The following is a 26,009-nucleotide window of genomic DNA, read 5'->3' on the forward strand; positions in this document are numbered from 1 at the left end:
GACTTTTTTTTACAGACCTAGATATCTTAACTTCTTTATATTGTATGAAAACAAGATGCCAAAAGTTGATAAACTTATGTTCAGCAATTAATGTTTCAGTGTTATGGTTTTTGTTTTTGTTTTTGTTTTTAAGACAGAGTCTCACTCTGTCACGCAGGCTGGACTGCAGTGGTGCCATCTTGGCTCACTGCAACCTCCACCTCCCAGATTCAAGCGATTCTCCTCTCTCAGCCTCCCGAGTAGCTGGGATTACCGGTGGTGCCACCACGCCCAGCTAATTTTCTGTATTTTTAGTAGAGACGGGGTTTCACCATGTTGGCCAGGCTGGTCTCAAACTCCTGGCCTCAGGTGATCGGCCCACCTTGGCCCCTCAAAGTGCTGCGATTACAGACGAGACTGGGCGCATTCAGGGTGGTATGGCCATAGGCAAGTGCTGGGATTACAGATGTGAGCTGTGGTGCCCAGCCTGTTTCAGTAGTTTTATCTTTCTTAGAAATTATCTAGATATTCAGTAACTATCTCTTACTCAACATAGCATAACTCTAAAGTTTCCAGTTACCAAAAAGATTTTGGCAACTGTTTTTAGGCATATATATATATATACATATGGTTATTTTAGGGATAGTTATTACTGAAAAGCTCATTTATAAGCTTTTATTGACTTACATCCATTCAATTCACTTGTTTGTAACAACTGTGTATTGTTCATGGATATGGGACATTAAACAAAGCTAGCCATTATCTTTTTTTCTTTCTTTACTTTTTCTGAGGAGAGGGGAACTAAGAACAGAGCCCAAGATTGGAGCCTAGTTAAAAAGAGGACTCAGAGGAGCTTGATTAAAATTTTGTCAGAGGAACTTTTTCCATAGTTCTTTAGCTAGGTTACAGATTGCTCATCTCCATATTCTAGACCAACCTGCATCCTGCTGCTACATTAAGTAAATCATCACTTTAATCCTGTTGGTACCTTGCTCAAATCCCTCTTATGGTCCCACATATCCACTGCCAGAAAAGGATTTATACAAAAGTAGCATAGCTGAAAGCACCTCCCCACAAGCTCAATATTTCCTTGAAGTCTCTTGTTTTACATTAAAAATTCACATGTTTTACATTTCACTCCAAAATACACCTGTTTGTTTTAATATAAAAAGAATGTTTTAAATTAGGTATCACTTAAATCTCTTCACTTAATTCTTCAAATGTTCAAGTAAAATTGAAGAGTCGAGAAGATGCTTCATGTTTATCCTGGGCCTTCCAGTGGACCATGAGGTATATATTTCTACTTGAAAAGCCCAAGTATACAGAGTACATTTTAGGTGACTTCGCTTCATTTTTAAGACCCTCAATTATCTGGCCCCAGTCCAACCTTCCCATCTTGCTGTTTCCCTTCATTAATCCTCTGATAAATCCATTCATCTACTCATCTACCATTATTTACAACATGCCCACCATGTACCAGGCACTGCTTTCTGAAGATGTCTTATAATGTATACCACCCATATATCTTTGCTTTTGTCCTTTCTCCTTACTTAGAATATTTTCCCTCTTTACTTCTGTCTACTGAAGTGCTAATCTTTAAGACTAATTTTAACACTAGTTGTATTAATCAGTTCTCACGTTACTGTAAAGAACTGGTTAAGACTGGGTACTTTATAAATAAAAGTGGTTTAATTGACTCACAGTTCCGTAAACTGTACAGGAAGCATGGCTGGGGAAGCCTCATGAAACTTAAAATCATTGGTGAAGGGGAAGCAGGCACGTGTTTTATGGCCAGAGTAGGAGGAAGAGAGCAAAGGGGCTAGTGCTGCATACTTTTAAACAATGAGATCTCATGAGAACTCACTCCTTATCATGAGAACAGCCAGAGGAAAATCTACCCCCATGATCCAATCACCTCCCACCAGGGCGCTCCTCCAATACTGAGGATTACAATTTGACATGAGATTTGGCCAGGGACACAAATCCAAATCACAACACCTGCTTTTCCTGACTACCCCAATAGGACTCTGAATTCCTATAAAACTTACTTGATACTTATTATACAATAGCCTATATTTTTGATATTTGTATGAGTAGGTCTTGTAAATTTTTTAAGGAAGAGTTCATCATGCAGAGAAGCATGTAGATTACATTTGGGTATATAAGTTGGAAGTAAACATGTATTTATAGTTTCTTATTTATTATGTGCAATCTCATATCCTCAGCTTGCTACCAAATTAGTGGGCACTTAGGAGTTGTTGTTCCCACCAGTAATATAACATTATAACACTTGAAATAGACCCATTCAGTGACTCAAGATTTAAGTTACAGTGTAGTGATACCTTACATTTCTTAAATAAAATCATCGTATTTCTTAAAAAAATTCAACCCAGAATCTAGCATAGTACTTGGTTCATAGTTGATATTAAATAAATACTTCTTACAATAATAAATGAATGGATGAACAAATTGAAAAACATGAAGTTGATGGTTAATAATAAAAATATTTTTAAAAGGAAAAAGGAGGAAAATTGTACATAAAAGATAGAAGCTTATTTTACATCAGAGTGTTTGGTAGTAAGAAAAGTCAAGAATATGCAGAAGATTAAGTTGATTAGTCTTTCAGACCAGGTCAGTTTTTGTGTTGAGCTTGTGCTTTGTTATTTTTTGTTTTGAGGTTTTAAAAGCATTTAGATGGAACTACAGTTACACATCTTCAGTTAATGGGAAAAGCATCAGGGTACTTGAAAACCTAGACAATTTTCTTCACAACTTAAACCATGCTAAAAAAGGGACTAAATAATACCCCAAAACTTGAGCGTACAGTGGCTCACACCTGTAATCCCAGCACTTTTGGAGGCCAAGGAGGGCAGATCACCTGAGGTCGACAGTTCAAGACCAGCCTGACCAACACTGAGAAACCCCGTCTCTACTAAAAAAAAAAAAAAAAAAAAAAATTAGCCAGGCATGGTTCATGCCTGTAATCCCAGTTACTCGGGAGGCTGAGGCAGGAGAATCACTTGAAACTGAGAGGCAGAGGTTGCAGTGTGCCAAGATCATGCCACTGGACTCCAGCCTGTGCAACAAGAGCGAAACTCCGCCTCAAAAAAAAATTATTCAAGTTAACCACATGTAAAGAACCATGTTTAAATCCTTTGAAGTAATAGATGAGGCCAAAGTAATTCTTCAAAAAAATTCTTTTAATTTTTGTATATTTAATGGGTACAAGTGCAGACTTTTACATACATGTATTGCGTAGTGGTAAAGTCTGGGCTTTTATTGTACTTGTCACCTGAATAATGAACAATGTACCCAATAGGTAATTTTTCAACCCTCACCCCTTCCCATCCTCCCACCTTTTGTTGTCTCCAGGGTCTATTATTCCACTCTGTATGTCCAGGTGTTTCCATCATTTACTCCTCGCTTGTGTGAAAACATGCAGTATTTTACTTTCTCTTTCCGAGTTATTTCACTTAGCTATAATGACCTCCAGTTCCACCCATGTTGCTGCAAAAGACACAACTTCATTCTTTTTTTATGGCTGAGTAGTATTCCATGACATATATATACCACATTTTCTTTATCCAGTCCTCTGTTGATGGACACTTAAGTTGATTCCACATCTTTGCTTTTGTGAATAGTGCTGCAGTGAACATGAGTGCAAGTATCTTTTTGGTATAAGGATTTCTTTCCCATTGGGTACATACTCAAGTGGTGGGATTGCTGGATCGAATTTTGTTCTATTTTTAGTTCTTGAAGAAATTTCCCTACTGTTTTCCATAAAGGTTGTACTAATTTACATTCCTACCAATGGTGTGTACATATTTTTATTATCCCCATCCTCTGCAACATCTGTTGTTTTTTCACTTTTTAATAATAGTGCTTCTGACTGGTGTCAGATGGCATCTCATTGTGGTTTTAATTTTTATTTCTCTGATGATTAGTGATGTTGTGCATTTTTTCATGTGTTTGTTAGCCACTTGTGTGTCTGCTTTTGAATAATGTCTGCTCATTTACTTTGCTTACTTTTTAATGTGTTTCTCGTTGTTGAGTTGTTGGAGTTCCTTGTAGATTCTGGATATTAGCCCTTTATTTGGATGCAGAGTTTACAAAATTTTTTCCCGTTCTATAGATTGTCTGTTTTTTCTGTTAATTGTTTCTTTTGCTGTGCAGAATCTTTTTAGTTTAATTTAGTCATATTTGTCTATTTTTGTTTTTCTGGCATTTGTCTTTGAGAACTTACTCATAAATTCTTTGTCTAGATCAGTGTTCAGAAGAGATTTCCTAGGTTTTCTTCTAGGATTTTGTAGTTCCCAATCTTACATTTAGGTATGTAATCCATCTTGAGTTAATTTTTGTATATGGTGATATACAAAAATTCTTATGCATATGGCTATCCAATTTTCCCAGTACCCCTTATTGAATAGGATGTACTTTCTCCAGTGTATTTTGGTTTTTTCCTTGAGACAGAATCTCACTCTTTCCCAGGCTGAAGTGCAGTGGTGAAATTTCGGATCACTGCAACCTCTGCCTCCTGCGTTCAATCATTCTCGTGCCTCAACCACCCTAGTAGCTGGGATTACAGACATGCACCACCATGCCCAGCTAATTCTTTTATTTGTAGTAGAGACAGGGTTTCACTGTGTTGGCCAGGGTGGTCTGGAACTCCTGGCCTCAAGTGATCTGCTAGTCTCGGCCTCCCAAAGTGCTGGGATTACAGGTGTGAGCCACTGCACCCAGCCTCTCAGTGTATATTTTTGTTGACTTTGTTGGACATCAGTTGGTTATATGTATATGGCTTTATTTCTGGGTTCTCTATTCTGATCCATTGATCGTTGTGTCTGTTTTCATACCAGTACCATGCTATTTTGGTTACTATAGCCTTGTAGTGTAAACTGGAGTCAGGTTATGTGATGTCTCCAGCTTCATTTTTTTTGCTTACAATTGATTTGGCTATTTGGGGTCTTATTTTTTAGATCCATATTAATTTTAGGATTGTTTTTTCTAATTCTGTGAAAAATGGTGCTGCTAATTTGATAGGGATTGTGTTGAATCTGTAGATTGCTTTGGGCAATATGGTCGTTTTAACAATACTGATTCTTCCAATCCATGAGCATAGGATGTTTTTCCATTTGTTTGTGTCATCAACGATTTTTTCATCAGTGTTTTGTAGTTCTGTTTATAGAGATATCTCACCTTGGTTAAATATATTTCTAGGGTTTTGGGTGGTTTTCTGTAGCTATTGTCAATGAGATTGCCTTCTTCATTTGGTCCTTTACTATATCGTTATTGGCATATAGATATGCTACTGATATCTGTGTGGTAATTTTGTATCCTGAAACTTTACTGGATTCATTGATCAAATCTAAGAGGTTTTTGGTGGAGTCTTTAGAATTTTCTGGATATAAGATCATATCATCAGTGAACAGGGATAATTTGACTTTCTCTTTTCCAATTCAGATACCTTTTATTTTTTTTTTATCTTGCCTGATTGCTGTGGCAAGGACATCCATTACTGTGTGGAATAAGAATGGTGAATGTGGGCATCCTTATCTTGTTTCAGTTCTTAGAGGCAATTCTTTCAGCTTTTCCCCACCAAGTCTAATGTTGGCTGTAGGATTGTCATAAATGGCCTTTATTATTTGGAAGTATGTTTCTTCTATGCCTAGTTTGTTGAGGATTTTTATCATGAAGGAATGCTGAATTTTATTGAATGCTTTTTCTGCATCTATTAAGATGATCATATGATTTTTGTCCTTAGTTGTGTTTTGTGACGTATTACATTTATTGATTTGTGTATGTTGAATCATCTTTGCATAAATCCTATCTCATCATGTGTTATGTTTTTGATGTGCTGTTGGAATTCTATTTGCTAGTATTTTGTGGAAGATGTTTCCATCTATCTTCATCAGGAATATTAGTCTTTAGTTTTGTTGTTGTTGTGTCCTTGTCTGGTTTTGGTGCCATATGGACCTCATAGAATGAGTTAGATAAAATTACCTCCTCCTTGATTTTCATCTGCTCCTGCACTTTTGTTTTATTGGGAGTTTGGGGTTGTTTTTTGTTTGTTTGTTTGCTTGCTTGCTTTGGGTTTTTTTGTGTGTTTTGTTTTTCTATTTTTTTTGACAGAATCTCACTCTGTCACTCAGGCTAGAGTGACAGCCTGAGTTATGGTTCACTGCAGCCTTGACCTCTCAGGCTCAGGTGATCCTCCCATTTCACCCCTCTCAAGTAGCTGGGACTATAGGTGCATATGTCACCACACCCAGCTAATTTTTGTATTTTTTGTAGAGACAGGGTTTCACTATATTCACTATATTGCCCAGGCTGGTCTCAAACTCCTGGGCTTAAGCATTCCATCTGCCTTGGCCTCCCAAAGTGCTGGGACTATAGGCATGAGCCACCGCACTCAGCCCTGTTGGGACTTTTTTTATTTACTGACTTAATCTTGCTGTTCATTGTTAATCTGTTCAAGGGCTCTATTTCTTCCTGGTTCAACCTCAGGGGGTTGTGTGTTTCTAGGAATGTATCCATCCCTCTAAGTTTTCTAGTTTTTGAGCATATAGTTGTTCATAATAGTTGATAATCTTTTGTATTTCTGTGATATCAGTTGTAATGTCTCCCTTTTCATTTCTTATTGTGTTTATTTGGATCTTCTCTCCTCTTTTCCTAGTCTATCTAATGGTTTATCAATTTTGTTTGCCTTTCAGAAAAACAACTTTTCATTTCATTGTTCCTTTGTATTTTTTTTTCTCTATTTGATACCTTACATTTTAAATAAAGGGAAACTAAAAAAAAGTTTCAAATCAAAATGCCAATAAGAATTTTATAACAAAAGAGTTCTGTGGTCAAATTAATTTGGCAAAATATACTGGATTGAACTGCATTCTGCAAGCATGTATTGCATTTCTGTAGATGTATATTGTTCAATGAAATATAACTTAGTAAAGAGTTACATTATTCCAAATTATTATAGACCAAAGGTGTCCAATCTCTTTGGCATCCCTGGATCACACTGGAAGAAGAATTGTCATGGGCCACACATAAAATACACTAATACTAATGATAGATGATGAACTAAAAAAATTTACCAAAAATCATATAAAGTTTTAAGAAAGTTTACGAATTTGTGTTGGGCTGCATTCAAAGCCATCCTGGGTCTCATGCAGACTGCAGGCCATGCATTGAACAAGCTTGTTATAGACATTTGAATTATGTCCTGTCATGCAGATAGGTTCCCAAGGGCCATTTTTGTGGTACCTGTTTTTGTCCCCTATGTATGCAGATCTGGGAAAGCAGACCCACTCAGATCCCTACTAACTTGCCTAGGAGAAACATCTAGACTAACCCTCAAGATACTACTAATACATCTATCAATCAATCACAAAATCCTGGAATTCTGAAAATACTAGATTATAAATATTTTTAAAGCATCCCCAGTACTTTTTTACCTTTGTGCTTTTGCAAACCTTTCCCATTCCATTTACCTATTCTCTGTTTCCTCTATTTCTATATATTAAAATCCCAACTCTTTTTTTAAGAGATGAAGTCTCACTGTGTTACCCAGGCTGGTCTTGAACTCCTGACCTAAAGCAACCCTCCTACCTCGGACTCCCAGAGTGCTGGGATTACAGGTATGAGCTGCCATCCCCAGCCTCAATTTTTTAAAAATGCTATACTGTCTTTGAACCTTTCTTCAAGCTCTCCAATGGTAATTAAACTATTCCTTGTTTGGTTTACTCATTCTCACTTTGCACTTATTTCACTGATAGCACATCTAACAATCTGCTTTATTGATTGATACAATTATTATGCATGTATGCTACACTAGACTCCGTAATATGACCTCTCTTCCTCACTCTAGAGAAGCTCATAGGCTAGCCGAGAAGGCAGATACATAACCAAATTTCTACAGTGTAAAGTGATATGTATTCATAAAGGTATACAACACTGATGGTAATCAGATTGACCTGGGAAAATATGGACTAAAGTATTTGAATGTAAATTGGCTTATACAACGGAGCTTTTAGCTTCATTTATAACGTTCAAGTCTAAAGTAGAATGTTGTCATTCTTATTGTATGTAACTTACTATTCAACAGCTTGTAAGTGCCTTGAGGACCTGACCTGTGTATTATTCATTTTTCTATTTCCTATTGTACCTAGTACTACTTCAGTTACCTAGAATACACTCAATAAATGTTTGTTAAGTTTCATTAGTTTCTAGGAGTTGCTCTTTTTTATGAAATTTGATCTTAATCTGCAGTTTAATTTATCTTCATATTCAGACTCCTATTTTTTCCTACTTTAAAATGTAATTGTAGGGAAGGAGACAACACACAAAACTTACATACTTGGATTATTATTTGACTTTCTCAGTAGCAGTTTGGAAACCGTAGACTTACTCCATGGGCATTGCCTTTGCACAAAATATTTATGGAATTGCTTTTTTTCCACACTATTTTGAACACACATGTTAGTTAAATCAGAATTCTTAGTCCAACTCAATGTCATCTAAAACTAAGTTTAGTGGGTCAAAAGTTATGTATATATGTATATAACTTTTATATATAAAAACGTGATGAAGAGAGATGCGAAAGTTATATATACCTTTTTAGATCCGACACAACAGGGGCATCTTTAAAGTTATCTTTAATTCAAAAACGTCATTCTTGTTTCATTATTTTCTTTTAAAAAAGTCATTATAGCTCAATTTTTAAATTCTTAATTGAATATTTTTAATTGAGAAAATGTATACATTCATGCTCATGATGATGATTTTTGCATTATTACATTCACTGTCATTAGGTAATGATAATGGATGTGCGACAAAAATCGGCCTCATTAGCTGATTATCTGAACTTTTACCTAAAGGAGCCTAACCTGGAGATAAAACCAAGGATATATCAGATGGAGCAAATACTGTAAAACAACATTTATTTCAACTGCACTTACTCAGTTTCTGAGAAATCAAACAGTAGTTGAGCTGAAGTTTACCTCTCCTTTAGCCAGAAAGAAAAGAAGTGCCAGTCAAATCAATCCTATTAGACATAAATAGATAGATACATTTAAGAAAACAAATGCTTTTTTAAAGCCTGTGAGCTCATTTGGAATATCCATTTACTTCCAATTTTTATTCTGACTTCAAAATATTTTATTTTATAAGTTTATGAAATCATCTTTTTAAAAATATGGACTAGGTACCTTTTTTCAATTTCCCCTTAATTAATGTTTTATTTATAAGTAATAAAGCAATTGTACTTCTCCAGACTGTACTAATTAAGCCCGGCAAAATTCACTTATAAGTAATTAGTACAAAATACATATTTTCATAAGGGTTCAAATAGGTTTATGGAGCATAAATATCACAGGGTAAAAATAGAGGTTTGAGGGGTACTAGCTTAACCTTTTATGTTTGATGTATCAGAAAGGCAAATGAGCTACTGTCAGAGGCCTAACCTGGAGTGATTTGAGCAACAATTGCACATTGTTATATTTTATACAAAATATATATTCACAAATAATATCCAACATGTCCAGACTTTTAACAGGGTACTTTGGTTTTTATAAAAATTATTTAGAACTGTTACAAGGCATACCTTGCTTTGTGTAGGCATTAGGCTTGTTTTATAAAAAATTATGTTAATAATAACAGTTACCATTTGCATGCTGCTTTGAGTTTACCAAATATTTTTATATTTATCATGTCAGTTAATCCCAGAAACGTTGGAGATAATACCTATAAGGTAGGCAAGAGTTAAGACTCCTTTGGTTGTAAGTAAGAACATTCCCCCCACCACACACACACACACTGCCTTAAGCCCTCCTGCCATACACGCGGACACACACACACACACACACACGCTCTCGCTCTCTCTCTACCTTAGGCCAAAAAAGGGTATGTTGGGTCATAGGATGGAATGTTCAGATAGGCTGATATGAGACTCCCAGCTGTTTCTCTCTGGATTAGCGGCATTGTTAACTCCAGTCTTGGTAGCCCTGACAGTTTTGAGTATCACTGGCCGTGATTTGGCTAAATGCCAATCTCTGGACCCATCACTGTAGACAGAGAGAGAGAAGGATATGCTGATTGACTTTGGCAGCTAGATACATCTCTAGAGCTGGGATAAAATTTCCAAAGCAAAATCCATATACGGCTACCAGAGTAGCAGAAAAGAATGGTGAGAAGTCAAACAACAAACATCCACTCCAGCAGATGCAATCATCTCCACTTTACAGATGAGAAAATGGATACTCAGGCTGAATGACCTACTCAAACCTAGGTCTTCTCATTACAAATCCTGCTGTAGATTCCTTAAAGGAAAACAGGGATGGAAAAGAAAAGAGACGTGGTTTCAGGTATGACATCTATTTCTAGTCTATGTTTTGTAGTTAATCAGGCATGATTGTCTTTAGGGAGATAAGTGAGTTTGATCTATGTGGGGTGGTTGAACAAGACATTGTGTGAAATAAAATGTCCCAAGATGAGTGTGGAGGAGTAGGAGGAGGTGCAGTGGACATGATCCTTATGATCCCAAGTTAGGAATTTTGGAATACTAAATAAAAATAGCTAACAAGTATTAGCTACTTACTGTGTCTCAGGCATTTTGCTAATTACTGTTCATATATCATTTGACAATCACCACATTCCTATGAAATTAAGATTTTACAGATAAGGGAGCTTAAGCAAAAAGAGGTTTAATATCTTATCAAGGATTATATAACTAGAAAGAAATAGAGCCAGGATTTGAATCTAGTCTAGAACCTATGCTCCTACCCACAGTAGTGCCTGTTTTTGTCATGGTTACCAAGTAAAGTAGTGATGTTTACATATCTGCCATATGCTGGCTTCCATGGCAGATACTTGTCTGGTACAATACCTGTTTTCTAGAAATTTCTCCTCTGAAGTTGTATGACACAGCAATTCATATGCAGCACACTTAAGAATTTATAAATGCCTACTAAATTTCCACAGACTATTAAAATTAATTGTATGCTTTTTTAATTTATCAAAGTTACACATCAAATTATTTTAAAAATTAAGTAGTCATACAAGATTTACAACAGCAGTCTCCTGCTCTAAACTTCCTTCCATCATTTTCCAATCCCCAGATGCAATCATTTTCTTTTTTTTTTTTTTTGGTAATTTAAGATTTGCTTTTGTAAAACCATGTGGACAAAGATTAAATGTTATGCTTGCATTTTGAACATTATAAATACGAAACACAAAACAGCCAATGTTAAATACTGATTGCTCATGCCTGATGTGGATTTAGATATTGAGTATTTCCCATTTTATAGAAGGAAACTTTCAAAGTTTTGTCAATGCTTAAAGTATGTACTGTTATTCCTCACCAAAATCTTCATGAAATTTAAAAGGCTGATATTAAAAGTAGTTTTTTTCTTAAATATGCTAAGACATGTGAGTTTGGATTAACCTTCAGATTTTCAAGGCATGAAAGATATACAAATAGAGTGCCCAGGAATATGTTTTAACATATTTAGGATAAGTTTGTTTACAGTTGTGGCAGGAATGCCTTTTACTTTCAGACATTGAAAAAAAATACCCTAAGCAAACATACAGGGTGTTTTGGGTCAAGTTACTTCTTAGTACAAATAATACATTGTAGCAATCAATTTTTAAGCCAAATTCTTAAAATCACTCAAAAAACACTTGCATTTTATAAGTGTCAAACAATGCATTTATGTAATAGAAGATACAACAAAAACTAGAAATAAAAAATCTCACACTATATTCCAAGTACCAAAATAAGAAAGAAGAAATTTGCAAATTCTTTTTTAACTGTGTCTTTTGGTAATTATAAAACAGAATATCTCTGAATCACATGATTATGTTTCTACTTCTTGATTTTTTTTTTCAGTTTCACAGATAATCTACTAAATCCTTACTATGCAAGCTGTAAACTTAGATCTCTTTATGATCTCCTACCCTACTGCCACAAGCACACCATCATTTCTATATAGTTATATAAAGATTTTGGTAAGTTTAGTATTCAATTGTGCATGTTATTATAATGATATAAACTCAGTTTGTAGCTGAATCGTATCGTGTATCTAACTCTGCTTTTCCTAAACTTAATAATTGTCTTGTCATTTGCTTGGTTCCCTATGTACTTATTTCTGATTTGGTTGAAAACTGTGTCCCACATAGTACAGATCCCTTTTCACTATCAACTTGAGGCTTATTTTTGTCCCTGTTTTGAATTGGATCTCCCAGTTTTCGTGTCTTTTCCTTGTTGAGTTGGTCTTGCCTGTCTGAATATGTCTTTACTATTTACTGACATTTGATTGATATTGTGCCTGAGTATAGGATTCTGGTTTGTAATTCATTTTCTTTCTGACTTTTTATGGCTTCCCTCCATTGTCATTTAGCCTCCAGTGTTGAAAAGTTGAAAGATATTCTGATTTCTGTTTTACCTATTTTTCGTTTCTAGAAGCTATTAAGATTTTCTATTTCTATCAGAGATTTGAAATTTTATTAGGATATGCCCTTTTGGAGACCTATTTTCATTCATTCAGCCAGGTACTAGTGAGCCCTTTTAATCTGAAAATTCATCTTCTTTAGTGCAGGAAAATTTTTATAAATTATATTTTTGAATTTTTTTCTTTTCATTTTCTTGGTTCTCTCCTTCTGTTATTTGGATGTTGAACCTCCCAGACTAATTTTCTAATATTCATGCCCTTTCTCTCCTATGTTCGTTTTCTTAGTGTCTTTACTTGCTGGGAGATCTGACCTTTCTATTGAGTTCTTCAATTTTATCATCATTTTGTCTCTCAGCAGTACTTTCTTGTTCCCTGAATGTTCTTTTGTTTTTGTTTAGACCATCTATTCTTCTTTCATGGATGTAGTTCTTCTCTTACATGTTAGAAACTTCTTTGAAATTTTATGTCCCTAAGGAGTCTTATTTTCTGTTTGTTTTACCCTCCATCTTTCCTGTTAAGGGCTTTCCTCAGAAGTCTAGTGGTCCTTGACTGACACCTTATAGTTAAGGTAGTAAGGAAGTGGATACCTCGATAACACATAATTGGGGCTTAATGACTATGAATTTCCTAGATCTGACTGCTGTTTTATCCAGGAACCTAATGTTTTATTGAACTTCTTTCTTTCGGGCCTGTTAGATTCACCAAAGAAGTATCCTCCACTTTCCTACCTAGAGGCTATAAGATGGGCTGCTAGCATTGTGTGAACCAAGTAGAAGAGGACTTAGAGTCTCAATATTCAGCAAATAAAATTTCATTCAGTTTTCCCCCTTTCAACAGAGTACCCTACAAAATTTCTCAGTTCAAGGCTGGGCACGGTGGCTCACACCTGTAATCCCAGCACTTTGGGAGGCTGAGGCAGGTGGATCACTTGAGGTCAAGAGTTCAAGATCAGCCCAGCCAACATGGTGAAACACCATCTCTACTGAAAAAAAAATATATAAAAATTAGCCAGGTATGGTGGTGCATACCTTTGATCCCAGCTACTTGGGAGGCTGAAGTGGGAGGATCACTTGAGCCCAGGAGGCGGAGGTTGCAGTGAGCTGAGATCACACCACTGCACTCCAGCCTGGACAACAGAGCAAGATGCCATCTCAAAAATAAAAAAATTCCCCAGTTCAAGACTATTTTACTCATGCCAAAGAGTGAACTTTTGGTCTTCTGCTAGGATGAGAGAGGGAAAAGTACTTGGCTGGTTGTGAATGGTGGCAGTTAATTAGAAAGTATCTAATTCTTTTTAGTTTCTTCTTCATTTGTTTGTTTGTTTGTTTGTTTGTTTGTTTTTGCTACCTATTCTTTTATTCCTCTAAAGAAAGTATCTAATTCTTAAATAAATTTCTAACCAAGTTTTTTATAGTCTTATCTTTATCTTACTTTCATAAGCACTGGCTGTCACCAATTCCTAAGTCTTTTGGAAATTGTAGTACAAAATTGCTCCCTAGCTTTTCATTACCAACTGCTGGTTTAGGAACCAGCTTGCTTGGGTCTGCTAAATCAGTTTGCAGTAGTCCTGCTTTCTAGCTTCCAAATTGTGGTTACTGTCACTCATCTCTCATTCTCCTTTTTCTTATTTGTTTTGATTTTTTTTTTAAGAGACAAGGTCTCATTCTGTCACCAGGCTGAAGTGTAGTGGTGCTAACATAGCTCATTACAACCTGGAACCCTTGGGCTCAAGTGATCCTCCTGCCTCAGCCCCACAAGCATTTGAGACAACATGTGTGTGCCACTAAACCTGACTACTTTTTTTTTATATTTTATAGAGGCAAAGTCTTGCTATGTTGCCCAGGCTGGCCTCAAGCTCCTGGCCTCAAGTGATCCCCTTACCTTGACTTTCCAAAGCACTGGGATTACAGACATGAGCCATTGTACCCAGTCTTGTTTTTGCTTTTCAATAAAATATTTAACATAAAATTGTATTTTAGTTTGGTTTTGGAAAGGGATAGATTTAAGTACATATGTTCAATCTACCATCTTTAATGAATAATAGATACTGTTGATTTTTATTATCTGTTGTGAAGTTTCTTCTTTTTAAAATTTGTTGGATTTGAGGCAAATACCTTTTAAAATGACAATATCTATTTGGAGAAAGTGGAAAATTATATATCCAACCCTTGTACTCAGTCTCAGGGTAAGACTTGAGGAGATTTCTGTTTATGTATCATATATTTTATATTTAAATGTTTATATATTTAAATGCTTATATTATGCTTCCTTCACTGCATGTAAGGGTGTTTATTACTCAGTAAACCAGGAGCAATAACTAGGAGTCATATATTACAGAGTTTAATCTCTTTTAGTTAGGACATGTGATAAGATGATCAAATATTCCAAATCAAAAGCTAGGCAACTGACCAGGTGCAGTAGCTCATGCCTGTAATCCTAGCACTTTGATAGGCCAAGGCAGGCAGATCACTTGAGCTCAGAAGTTCAAGACAAGCCTAGGCAGCAAAGTGAGACCCCATCTCTACAAAAATTATCCAGGCGTAGTGGCACATGCCTGTAGTCTCAGCTACTCAGGAGGCTTAGGTGAGAAGGTGGCTTGAGCCTGGGAGGCAGAGATTGCAGTGAGCTGAGATCCCAGTACTACACTCCAGCCTAGGGGACAGAGCGAGACCCTGTCTCAAAAAATTAATTAATTAATTTTAAAAGCTAGGCAACATAGTTTAAACTTTAAAGGAAGGCTGAGCATGCCTGTAATCCTAGCACTTTAGGAGGCAGAGGCAGGAGGATGGCTTGAACCCAGGAATTTGAGACCAAGGACAACATGGCGAGCCCTGTTCTCTACCAAAAATAAACAAAATTAGCTGAGCGTGGTGACTCTCACCTGTGGTCATGGCTACTTAGGACCCTGAAGTGGGAGGATCACTTGAGCCCAGAGGTCAAAGTTGAAGTGAGCCATGATCGCACCACTGCTCTCCAGCCTAGGTGACACAGTGAGACCCTGTCTTGAAAAAGAATAATAATAATAAAATACTAAATAAATAAATAAACTTTAGGGAAAGAAGATAGGCCCACCAACCATGAACCAGACAATGTGCTTTGTATGTTTTATTGTCTTACATAATACATGTATGAAATGATTTTTGACTTCTATATTTTATGGATGAAGACTCAAAGATTCAGAGAACTTGTTTCCCCAAATTCATACAGCTAGTGCATGACAAAAGTCGAATTCAAATTCAAGATTCATTTATTTCAAACTTAATGCTCTTTGGAAGTGAGTCTGTATAAGATAAGGTGGAAGGTATGGGTTCTACATATGGGACTACAATAAACCTCCCAAAACTTGGAGAAAAGTCAAAGAAAAGTTACTATCAGAAACTGTAATCAGAAAATCACACCATTCTATTTTCTCACACCCATGTCATTGAATCCTTGTAACACCCCTAAGAGCTGGCTGTGTAAGTTTAAGTTTTGTAGTTATTGATCTTTTTTTTTTTTTTTTTTTTTTTTTGAGATGGAGTCTCACTGTGTCGCCCAGGCTGGAGTGCAGTGGTGTGATCTCGGCTCACTGCAAGCTCCGCCTCCTGGGTTCACACCATTCTCCTGCCTCAGCCTCCTGAGTAGCTGGCACTACAGGCACCTGCCACCACACCCAGCTAATTTTTTGTATTTTTTAGTAGAGATGGGGTTTCACCGTCTTAGCCAGGATGGTCTCAATCTCCCGACCTTGTGATCCACCCGCCTTGGCCTCCCAAAGTGCTGGGATTACAGGCTTGAGCCACCGTGCCTGGCCATAGTTATTGATCTTAAATCTGTAAAACATTATTTGCCTATATTAAAAAAATTTATTGATCTCAGTGTCTTTTCCTGGTACTCCCACCAATAACATTTCCACAGATAAATTTGAAGTTACTTGGTCATTTCTGAATTAAAATTGATTTCAGCTTTAAACTAAGATTCTACCCCTCTCTCCTATTTGTATCACTTCTACTCTTCTTTTCTTTCTTTTCTTTTGAGACAGGGTCTGGCTCTGTTGCCCAGACAGAAGTACAAAGGCTCAATCCTGGCTCACTGCAACCTCCATCTCCTGGGCTCAAATCATCCTCCCATGTCAGCCTCCCTTGTAGCTGGGACTACAGGCATGCACCACTACACATGGCTAATTTTTGTATTTTTGGTAGAGGTAGGGTTTTGCCATGTCACCTAGGCTGGTGTCGAACTCCTGGACTCAAGCAGTTCTCCCACCTCAGCCTCCCAAAGGGCTGGGATTACAAACGTGAGCCACCGTAGCTGGCCTCTTCTTCCCTTTCACTCTTCCTCAAGTTCCTGAGGAAGACTGACAAATCATAAGGCATCATCAACATGTTTGGGTTTGCATATTCTTTTCTGTCCTTGCTGGCCTCTTTGAGTAACTGCTTGGCCCTTGGCCTTTTGGTACCATGTGCCAACATCTACTTATGTCAGTTCCACTTGCTTGGCCTCCGAACTTCATTTACTGGATCCACTGCCATAGTCCTTGCTGTAATTTCCAATTGTGAGAACCATGTATTCCTTACCCTTCTCCTTTATGTCTCCCAGTCTCCTTTATGTCTTCCAGCTTAGTCTTAGCCACTTTTGCACCCCTCTCATGATAGAAGCTTCAATAACTTTTCACATGCTCTGCCACAATACAATGGAATGTTTAGGATTCAAAAATGTCTTCAGACAAATCTTCCCATCTACCTTTCTCAGCCTTTGTCTTTGGTACCCAATGCTCAGATACCTTAATCACAGCCCCTCCAAACTCTTCCCTGCCCAGCAGCCAGTACCTTATTTATTTGCATGAGAAAACATCTAATACATTCTCTTGCATTCTTGTGTACTCTGTGTTTTTAATGGTACTCTAAGTTTTTAGTGGTATATTTTTATATAAAGAATACAGCCATATTCTTTATATAAAATAAAATGGTTATATCCTCTTGCATTTTTGTCTACTCTATGGTTTTTATCATGTAAGCTTTATACAATGATGCTCTTAAAATAACAAGGCAGCTTTGTATGTGCTGATATGATCAGGTGACAAAACATCTTACATGAAGAAAGCAAGGTATAGAACAGTATGCATAACCTGCTTCATTTGTGGAAATGTATGTGTAGTATGGCAATGCATTGAACATCTCTGAAAGGACATATGAAAGTGGTAATGGGGTTGCCTCTGGGGAGTGAAGAAAACAGATGGCTGGGGGACAAGACTGGGAGAGAGATTTTTTACTCTCTTTTTGTATCTTTAAAATTCTATGTCATGTGAATAACCTATTCAAAAAATAGACACAAGATAATTATGAAGCATCTGTAATTTGGCTTCTTCACTCTTACTAATGTCCAGATCTCCTATTCTCAGCCACGGATAAAAAGTAGCTTTATTGGCAAAGACATCTTTTTTTCCTTCACTGCCTCCTGACCTTCCATTCTTTCTTGTAGGACTTTACTGAAGGCTGCATAAAGCAGCCAACCTGCTCCAACAGTCTGAATTTTTCCCTTCCATTAGAAGGAAAAATACTTCAGTAGGCAGATGGTCTGAGTCCTGAAATGTAACAGATGATGGTTTAGTTATTTTGCTAACTTGCCAGACTGAGATAGAGGGGTCCTCACTACCCTTCACCTGACCCTTTTGGCCAAGCCAAGTCTGTATTTTAGGTTCTGTTACTTACAAGAATTTTTACCTGCAGGGTTATTACACTGAATAGGTACTTAATATTATTATAAATGCATGAATGAATAATTTTATCTAAAGAAATAAACGACCTAAGATAGTTTTCAATGTGTTTTTGACAGAGATTCTTTTAATCAATATTTAAGATTTCCCAGTTGTCCATTAATTATAGCTGTCTTTTTCCTCCTGATCTAAGGTCCTGTCAAGGTTCATACATTGTATTTAGTTGTTATATCTGCTTAATCTCTTTTAATTAAAAAAAAAAAAATCCCAGCCTTTTGTGTCTGTCATGTTGTTGACATTTTTTAACTTGGCAAAAACATTTATTGGCCACCTATGAAATGGCAGGCATGGTGTCAGGTTCTAGGCATTTGTACATAATAATCAGTAAAATGTTATAAATACTATGATAAAGACCATATAAAGTCCAGAAGGAGCACAAAAGAGGCAGATGTCTGTCCTCTCTCAAAGATTCAGGAAAGACATGTCAGTGGGGAAATGACATTTCAGCTAACTTGAAAGATAAGCAGACAAAAAAGGGAAAGCAGAGATCATCATATGAGCAAAATATAATGTATTACTTTTTATGTTTTTGCAAAGCACACAGTTTAGAGATCTGAGTCACCTGTGAGGATATTACCATGAAACATGAGTCAGGAGAAACACACAGGAGCAGGCCTTTGTATGCTGGGTCAATGTATCTGGACTTCCTCCTGTGTTTCAGAATTCAAAAGCTTTAAGGGACAGGCAGAAAACAAACACAAACATATGATGTGAAATGATAGACCTGTGGCAAACTGAATTGTATGAGTTCTGCCTAAAGACATTCAAATTTGGGCTGACCAAACCATGCCAATGGGCTGGATTCCACAGACAGGACCCAGTGAGGACTTTTGAGTAGGCACTCGTGACAATGTGGAGAGGAGCTAAGTTGGGGATGATGGGGACAGGAGACAGATCACAGGTTGGATATAGATACCCCAGTGTGAAGGAGGACAGACACCTCATGCCTATCAGGTCTCTGTGATGACTGTTAAAATCTCAAGCTCATTCTTGGCACTGGACATACATAGCATTCTGAAGGCAGAGGTGCTTCCATCCCCTTTTCTGCTGTGTCTTCCTCTGGATGAAACACATTCCTCACTACCGTCTCAATACATGATCTAAAAAAATTTTGTTTTTTTCACAAAAAGGATATGGTAGGCTGTTCCTTCCCGTTTCCCAGCTTTGTTTCACCCACATGGGTCAAAGTGAGAGGCCCTCAAGTCTCCAAAGTGAGTGGCCTTGCTTTGCCCCTATGTCCTTCAAGTTTCTCACCCAGGAGTTTTCATTATCTTTGACTATGTTTTCCACATTTCTTCTCAAAGTATCATTTATTTCTGTATAAATAAGCAAGAAAATGGAGCAGAGTTTGATGAATCTCAGTGAACTCATCTGTCATTTTCATATGAGCTTCAGACCACATCATGCCTCCAGATTAACAACAGTACAATACACAGTCAACTCTGGCCACTCAGCAGAAGGCCATCCAAGCACTGCCCTGTCTCCCTCATCCCTAAGAGCAGGAACAAATGTCCTAGTACCTACCAACACCTGAAAGTCTTTCTTTCGTTCCTGTGAACAATGATCACCAAACATTTTGGTCACATACTGTATAAAAACAATAATAATAAATAAAATTTAAAATTTATTGTCTATCCTCAATAAAAATATACTTTAAAGGTACTAGTGTTAATCTATATTATTTATATAATTTTTTTTTATTTTTATAGAAAACAGGTAAGTACTGATATTTCCTCCCCACATCAGCAGATTATTTGTGCATAACTATACCTGCTGTGTAATTCCCAGAGACTGTATAATTCCCAGGGTTCAGAGTTTTTTCTCCTCCCCTGTTTTCTCTGTATCAGTTCTTCTACTCACCAACATCTCAACACTGATTTGAGTCCCTCTCTCCCTTCAGAATCCTTTATTCCCTGGCTGTTTATTCTCAGCAACTCCGTCCATTCTGCCTAAAAACTCTTTTAAAATCTTTAACAAAGTAACAAACAGTCCTTAGGACAAGCCAGGGTTCTCAAGTGAAATTTCAAATCTCTATGAGGCTTCCCAATACCTTCATGCCAGAAGGTAAACACATTACTTGCCTATCCCCAGTGGGACATGAAATTCTAGCCTTTGGGCTCTAATCTCATTGACTTTTTTTTATTAGCCTGGGCCAATTGTTTGCAAGATGGGTTAGTTTAGATAGTTCTGAAATTTTTTATTGTTAAATTTAGGTTAAATATTCTTCATGAAAATACTACACTGGTGATGGTGTGCCTTCTCAAGGTATCATATCATGTAAAAGGAAATTTTTAACACAGTAGACAAGCAGACTACTATGGCTTGATGGGAGGTCTAATTTGAATTTTCAATTCTCCATGTTTTAATTTTATACTAATGAAGTAATTTCTTGGTGGTTTGGTACTTAAGATAGACTTGATATCGATAAATAGTGTTTTATCCAATTCATTGGCTATCATTTTGGAACAACAACAAAAAAAATTCCCTTTTAAGTTGATGAGTTTCTAATGATTGGAGGAGTTGCTAAAATCAAGTTTCTGCCTTTTGAAGCTAAAAGCCAGCTGGCAATAATATCTACCTCATAGGGTTGAAGTGAGGATTACTTCAGATGTTAACAGACATAAAATATAACTGAGAGTAATATGTTGCATGAAAGGGCTCTGTTAATATAATTAACCCCACTCAGATACTTATTTTAAACCACACATACATACACACACACACACACACACACACACACACACACACACACACATATATATAGCATTTATTATTGAAAATGATACTTTAGGTACTTTGTGAATGTTAATCCTTATAACACCTCTATTAGTTGGATACTGTTGTTATCCTCATTTATAGATAGGAAACTGTAGCCCAGAGAAGATAAGTAACTTTCCTAAGGTCATAAGCAAGGAAGTGGTAGTATTTCCTGCTATTTTTCTGTGAGACCCCTCTTGAAAGTAAGCAGCCTGTGTAGCTACAATCTGTATTTGAGGATGATTTGCATTCAGCTTCTCCTCCTAGTTAGTTGCTTTGCCCTGTCATCCTCCTCCCACCGCAGTACTCTTTTACCAGATAATGATGGGTGTTTGAATGGCAGTACCACAGTCCATACAGGTGTGTGACACTGTGTGTTTTGCATGTGTATGCATACATCAGGCGGCTTAAATAAGTTGTTTTTCTTACTTCTTTGTTGCTTTCTCCATTTTAATGTAAGTTTTTCTTTTCTTATTCTCCTTTTGAGATTTTTAAGCATTAGAATTAGGCAGACCCAGATTTAAGGTGAACATTTCTAAGACAGTGTTCTCATCTACAAAATGGTAGTACTAACACTTATATCATAAGATTGAGTGAGGATTAAATTAGGTGATATTGCCAATTATAAAGGCTATATATAGGTATTTTCTATATATTTTATACTACATTTAGATGAGTTGTTGGGGATTTTTTGGTATTTTTTGGTATTTTCCATTTTAACTTAAAAGATTTGGAGTTTATTTAGTGGTGATGGTGATAAGACTAGCAAACTCCTTTTAATTGGGCTATAATAGAAAGAGTAGGTTTGAAGTTAAGCTATTTAATATTAAATCCCAGAGCCTCAATTACCTCATTTTAAAGTGGGAATGTTAATGACTATCTTGTATCATGGTAGTGATCACCATTATATCTCCAGTGTTTCCCGCAGTACCTGGCACAGAGCAATAAATATTGTTGAATAAATATCAGATAAAAAGATGTTGAGAGGATTAAATGAGATATAAAGGATCTAGCATTGTGTCTGGTAGATAGTAGATATACAAAATTATACTACTATTTTTATCAATAATTTTTAATTTATTAAATATATTTCTTCTGGTTATATTATTAAACATATGAAAATAAAGTATATAACATTTGCTTTAATTATTTCTGGTAGTTAATCACAGTATTTCTGAAGGATGAAGATACTAAAACCTTGATTCTCTCTAGTTCTTTGGCAAACATCCATTGATGTTTGGAAGTGAAAAAATGCCAACAATACTATTATTGATTTTGAAAACCAGCCTTTAAATAAATGTGTGTACTCAGTGTTATTTCTGTTCCAGAGAGAAGAGGTACTCCCTTATAGGGACTTGTAAAGACATAGAGCATCTGGAAATTAACCGCCTCCATTACGCTGCTGAGTCACACACAACGCTTGTTATGTTTTCGTCACTTCTCACCAGAAGGTAGGCATCATGGTTTCTCTTCATAGATTCTTCATACAATTGTAGTTTTTGTCTGCAGACTTAGTTTGTATTAAATATGGAAAGTGCCTGACATCTATAGATTAAAATGCTGTATTTCTCCAAAATTAGGATGCTTAAACACGTTGCCTCTAAAAATTATTTCTATTGGAAAATTAATACATGTTTACTATTTTTTTTAAAAAAAGGTAATACAGAAAAATATAGTTATCCTACTACCTTGAGGTAACTATTCTTCATATTTTGTTATATCTTCCTAAATTTATTTTTATATATGTGTATTATGTATAATATGTGGATTTATATAGTTACAATAATTATGACTAGACACCATAGGGCTTAAATGGTGTTTCCCTATCCTGCTTCTTTTACTTAGCAGTTTATTTCAGCCTTTTTAAAAATTTTATTTATTTTTTTCTCCTCCACTTTTATTTTAGATTCAGTGGGTACATGTGCAGATTTGTTAACTGGGTATACCGCGTGATGCTGAAGTTTATGGTATAGATGATCTCTTCACGCAGGTACTGAGCATAGTGCCTAGCAGTCAGTTTTTCAACTCTTGCTCCCCCTTCCACCCTTTCCCTCTAGTAGTCCCTGTTGTCTATTGTTGCTGTCTTTATGGCCATGAGTACCTGATGTTTAACTCCCACTTATATGTGAGAACATGCGATAATTGGTTTTCTGTTCCTGTGTTAATTTGCTTAGGATAATGGCCTCCAGCTGCATCCAGGTTGCTGCAGAGACATGAGTTTATTCTTTTTTTATGGCATGATATTCCATGGTGTATATGTACCACATTTTCTTTATCCAATCCACCATTGATGGGTACCTATGTAGATTCCATGACTTTACTATTAAGAATAGTGCTTAATATTGTGAATGCATGTGTCTTTTTGGTAGAACAATTTGTTTGCTTTTGGATGTGTACCAAGTAATGTGATTACTGGGTTGAATGGTAATTCTGTTTTAAGTTCTTTAAGAAATCTCCAAACTGCTTTCCACAGTGGCTGAACTAATTTAAATTCCCGCCAACAGTATATAAGCATTCCCTTTTCTCCGCAGGCTCACCAACATCTGTTGTTTTTTGACTTTTTAATAATAGCCATTCTGACTGGTGTGAGAAGGTATCTAATTATGGTTTTGATTTGCATTTCTCTGATGATTAGTGATGATGAGCACTTTTTCTTATGTTTGTTGGCCTCTTGTATATCTTCTTTTGAAAAGTGTCTGTTCATGCCTTTTGCCCAATTTTTAATGGGGCTGTTAGTTTTTTGCTTGTTCAATTGTTTAAGTTCCTTATAGATTCTGGATATAAGACAATTGTTGGTTGCATAGTTTGCAAATATTTTAGCCCATTCTGTGAATTGTCTATTTACTCTGTTGATAACTTCTTTTGCCGTGCAGAAGCTATTTGATTTAATTAGGTCCCAATTGCCAATTTTTGTTTTGTTGCAGTTGCTTTTGAGAACTTAGTCATAAATTCTTTCCTAAGGCCTATGCTCAGAATGGTGTTTACTAGTTTTTTTTTCCTACCATTCTTATAGTTTGAGGTTTTACATCTAAATCTTTAATCCATTTTTAGTTAATTTTTGTATATGGTGAAAGGTAGTGATCCAATTTCATTCTTCTGCATGTGGCTAGCAAGCTATTGAATAGGGAGTCCTTTCCCCATTGCTTAATTTTGTCAGCTTTGTCAAAGGTTAGATGGCTGTAGGTGTGTGGCTTTATTTCTGGGTTATCTATTCTGTTCCATTGGTCTATGCATCTGTTTTTGCACCAGTACCATGCTCTTTTGGTTACAGAAGCATTATAGTATGGTTTGAAGTTGAGTAACGTGATGCTTTCAGCTTTGTTCTTTTTGCTTTGGATTTGCATTGGCTACTCAGGCTCTTTTTTGGTTCCATATGAATTTTAGAATAGTTTTTTTCCAATTCTGTGAAAAATGACATTGATAGTTTGATAGCAATAGCATTTAATCTGTAGATTGCTTTGAGCAGTATGGCCCTTTTAACAATATTGATTTTTCCAATCCATGAGCATGTAATGTTTTTTCATTTGTTTGTGTCATCTGTGATTCCTAGCAGTGCTTTGTAGTTCTCCTTGTAGATATCTTTCACCTCCTTAGTTAGATGTATTCCCAGGTTTGTGAATGTGTGTGTGACTATTGTAAATGGGATTATGTTCTTCATTTGGCTCTCAGCTTGAACATTATTGGTGTACAGAAATGCTACTGATTTTTGTATACTGAAACTGTGCTAAAGTCATTTATAACTTCCAGGAGCCTTTTCATGGAGTCTTTAGTGTTTTCAAGGTATAGAATATACCATCCTATTGCAGCAACTTTTACGCCAGTAAATATCATCTACCTTAAATTCCAGTTTAAGGTTATAACGTGAATCATGTAACCACCTTCCTCTTATTAAATATATAGAATATTTCCAGTTTTCTTTGTGTTAAACATGACTTAAGTGATATGTACTCATATCTGATGATTTTTTAAGATAATTTCTAAAAGTAAGTGTTATAGAACATAAGGAAAGACTTGTTCACTATCTTAGAAATGTATGTCCTAGTGTATAGTATTATCGTATACCAAGGTTGTAGAAATCAAACTTATTTAACCATGGAATGCATTCTTAAGATAACATATGCCTTCAAGATGTTGATAGTGAGGGAGGCAGTGTGGAGATGTTTTAGTCAGGGTTCTCTTAGAGAAACAGAACTAATAGGATATATATATTTTTATTGTCTATGATTCCTAGCAGTGTTTTGTGTATACACACACACACACACACACACACACATATATATTTGTTTCTATCGTCTATGATTCCTAGCAGTGTTTTGTGTATATATACACAGATATATACGTATCTATGTATATCTATATATGTATATCTATGTATATAGATATGTATATATGGATATGTATATATAGATACATCTATGTATAGATATATGATACATGTATGTATATATACATATCTATATACATATACATGTGTGTATATATATATACACACACATGAAGGGAAGTTTATTAAGTATTAACTTGCAGGATCACAAGGTTCCACAGTAGGCTGTCTGCAAGCTGAGAAACAAAGAGAGCCAATCTGAGTCCCAAAACTGAAGAACTTGAAGTCCAATGTTCGAGGGCAGAAAGCATCCAGCACAGGAGAAAGATGTAGGCCTGGAGGCTAGGCCTGTCTCTCCTTTTCACATTTTTCTGCCTGCTTTTACATTTGCTGGAAGCTGATGAGATTGTGCCCATCCAGATTAAGGGTGGATGTGCCTTCTCCAGCCCACTGACTCAAATGTTAATCTCTTTTGGCAACACCACACAGACACACCCAGGATTAATACTTCGTATTCTTCAATCCAATCAAGTTGATACTCAGTATTAACCATCACAGGAGGCAAGGGGTATATGGGAGTCTCTGTACTTTCCACTCCATTTTGCTATGAAACTAAAACTGCTCTGAAAAATAAACTCTATTAAAAAAAAAAAAGAAGAAGAAGCAGCAGCAGCAACGGAAAAACTTTAAAAAGGGAAATTTTTTAAATGACATTTGATAAATTTACATTTAAAATTAAGTTTACACTTAC

At 36.1% G+C, this 26,009-nt stretch overlaps 1 protein-coding gene across 35 annotated transcripts in view; it reads left to right on the forward strand.

Moving 5' to 3' along the window:
• Positions 1-26,009, forward strand: part of MBD5 (methyl-CpG binding domain protein 5) — a 515,330-nt gene that overhangs the window by 313,756 nt on the left and 175,565 nt on the right. For all 35 annotated transcript variants that reach the window (XR_012421099.1, XR_012421098.1, XR_012421100.1 and 32 more), the window contains one exon: positions 22,263-22,385. The gene's annotated coding sequence lies outside the window, so the exon portion shown is untranslated. The remainder of the gene's footprint in view (positions 1-22,262; positions 22,386-26,009) is intronic.

This window comes from Macaca fascicularis, chromosome 12 (assembly GCF_037993035.2).
Source record: "Macaca fascicularis isolate 582-1 chromosome 12, T2T-MFA8v1.1".
Lineage (NCBI taxonomy): Eukaryota > Metazoa > Chordata > Mammalia > Primates > Cercopithecidae > Macaca > Macaca fascicularis.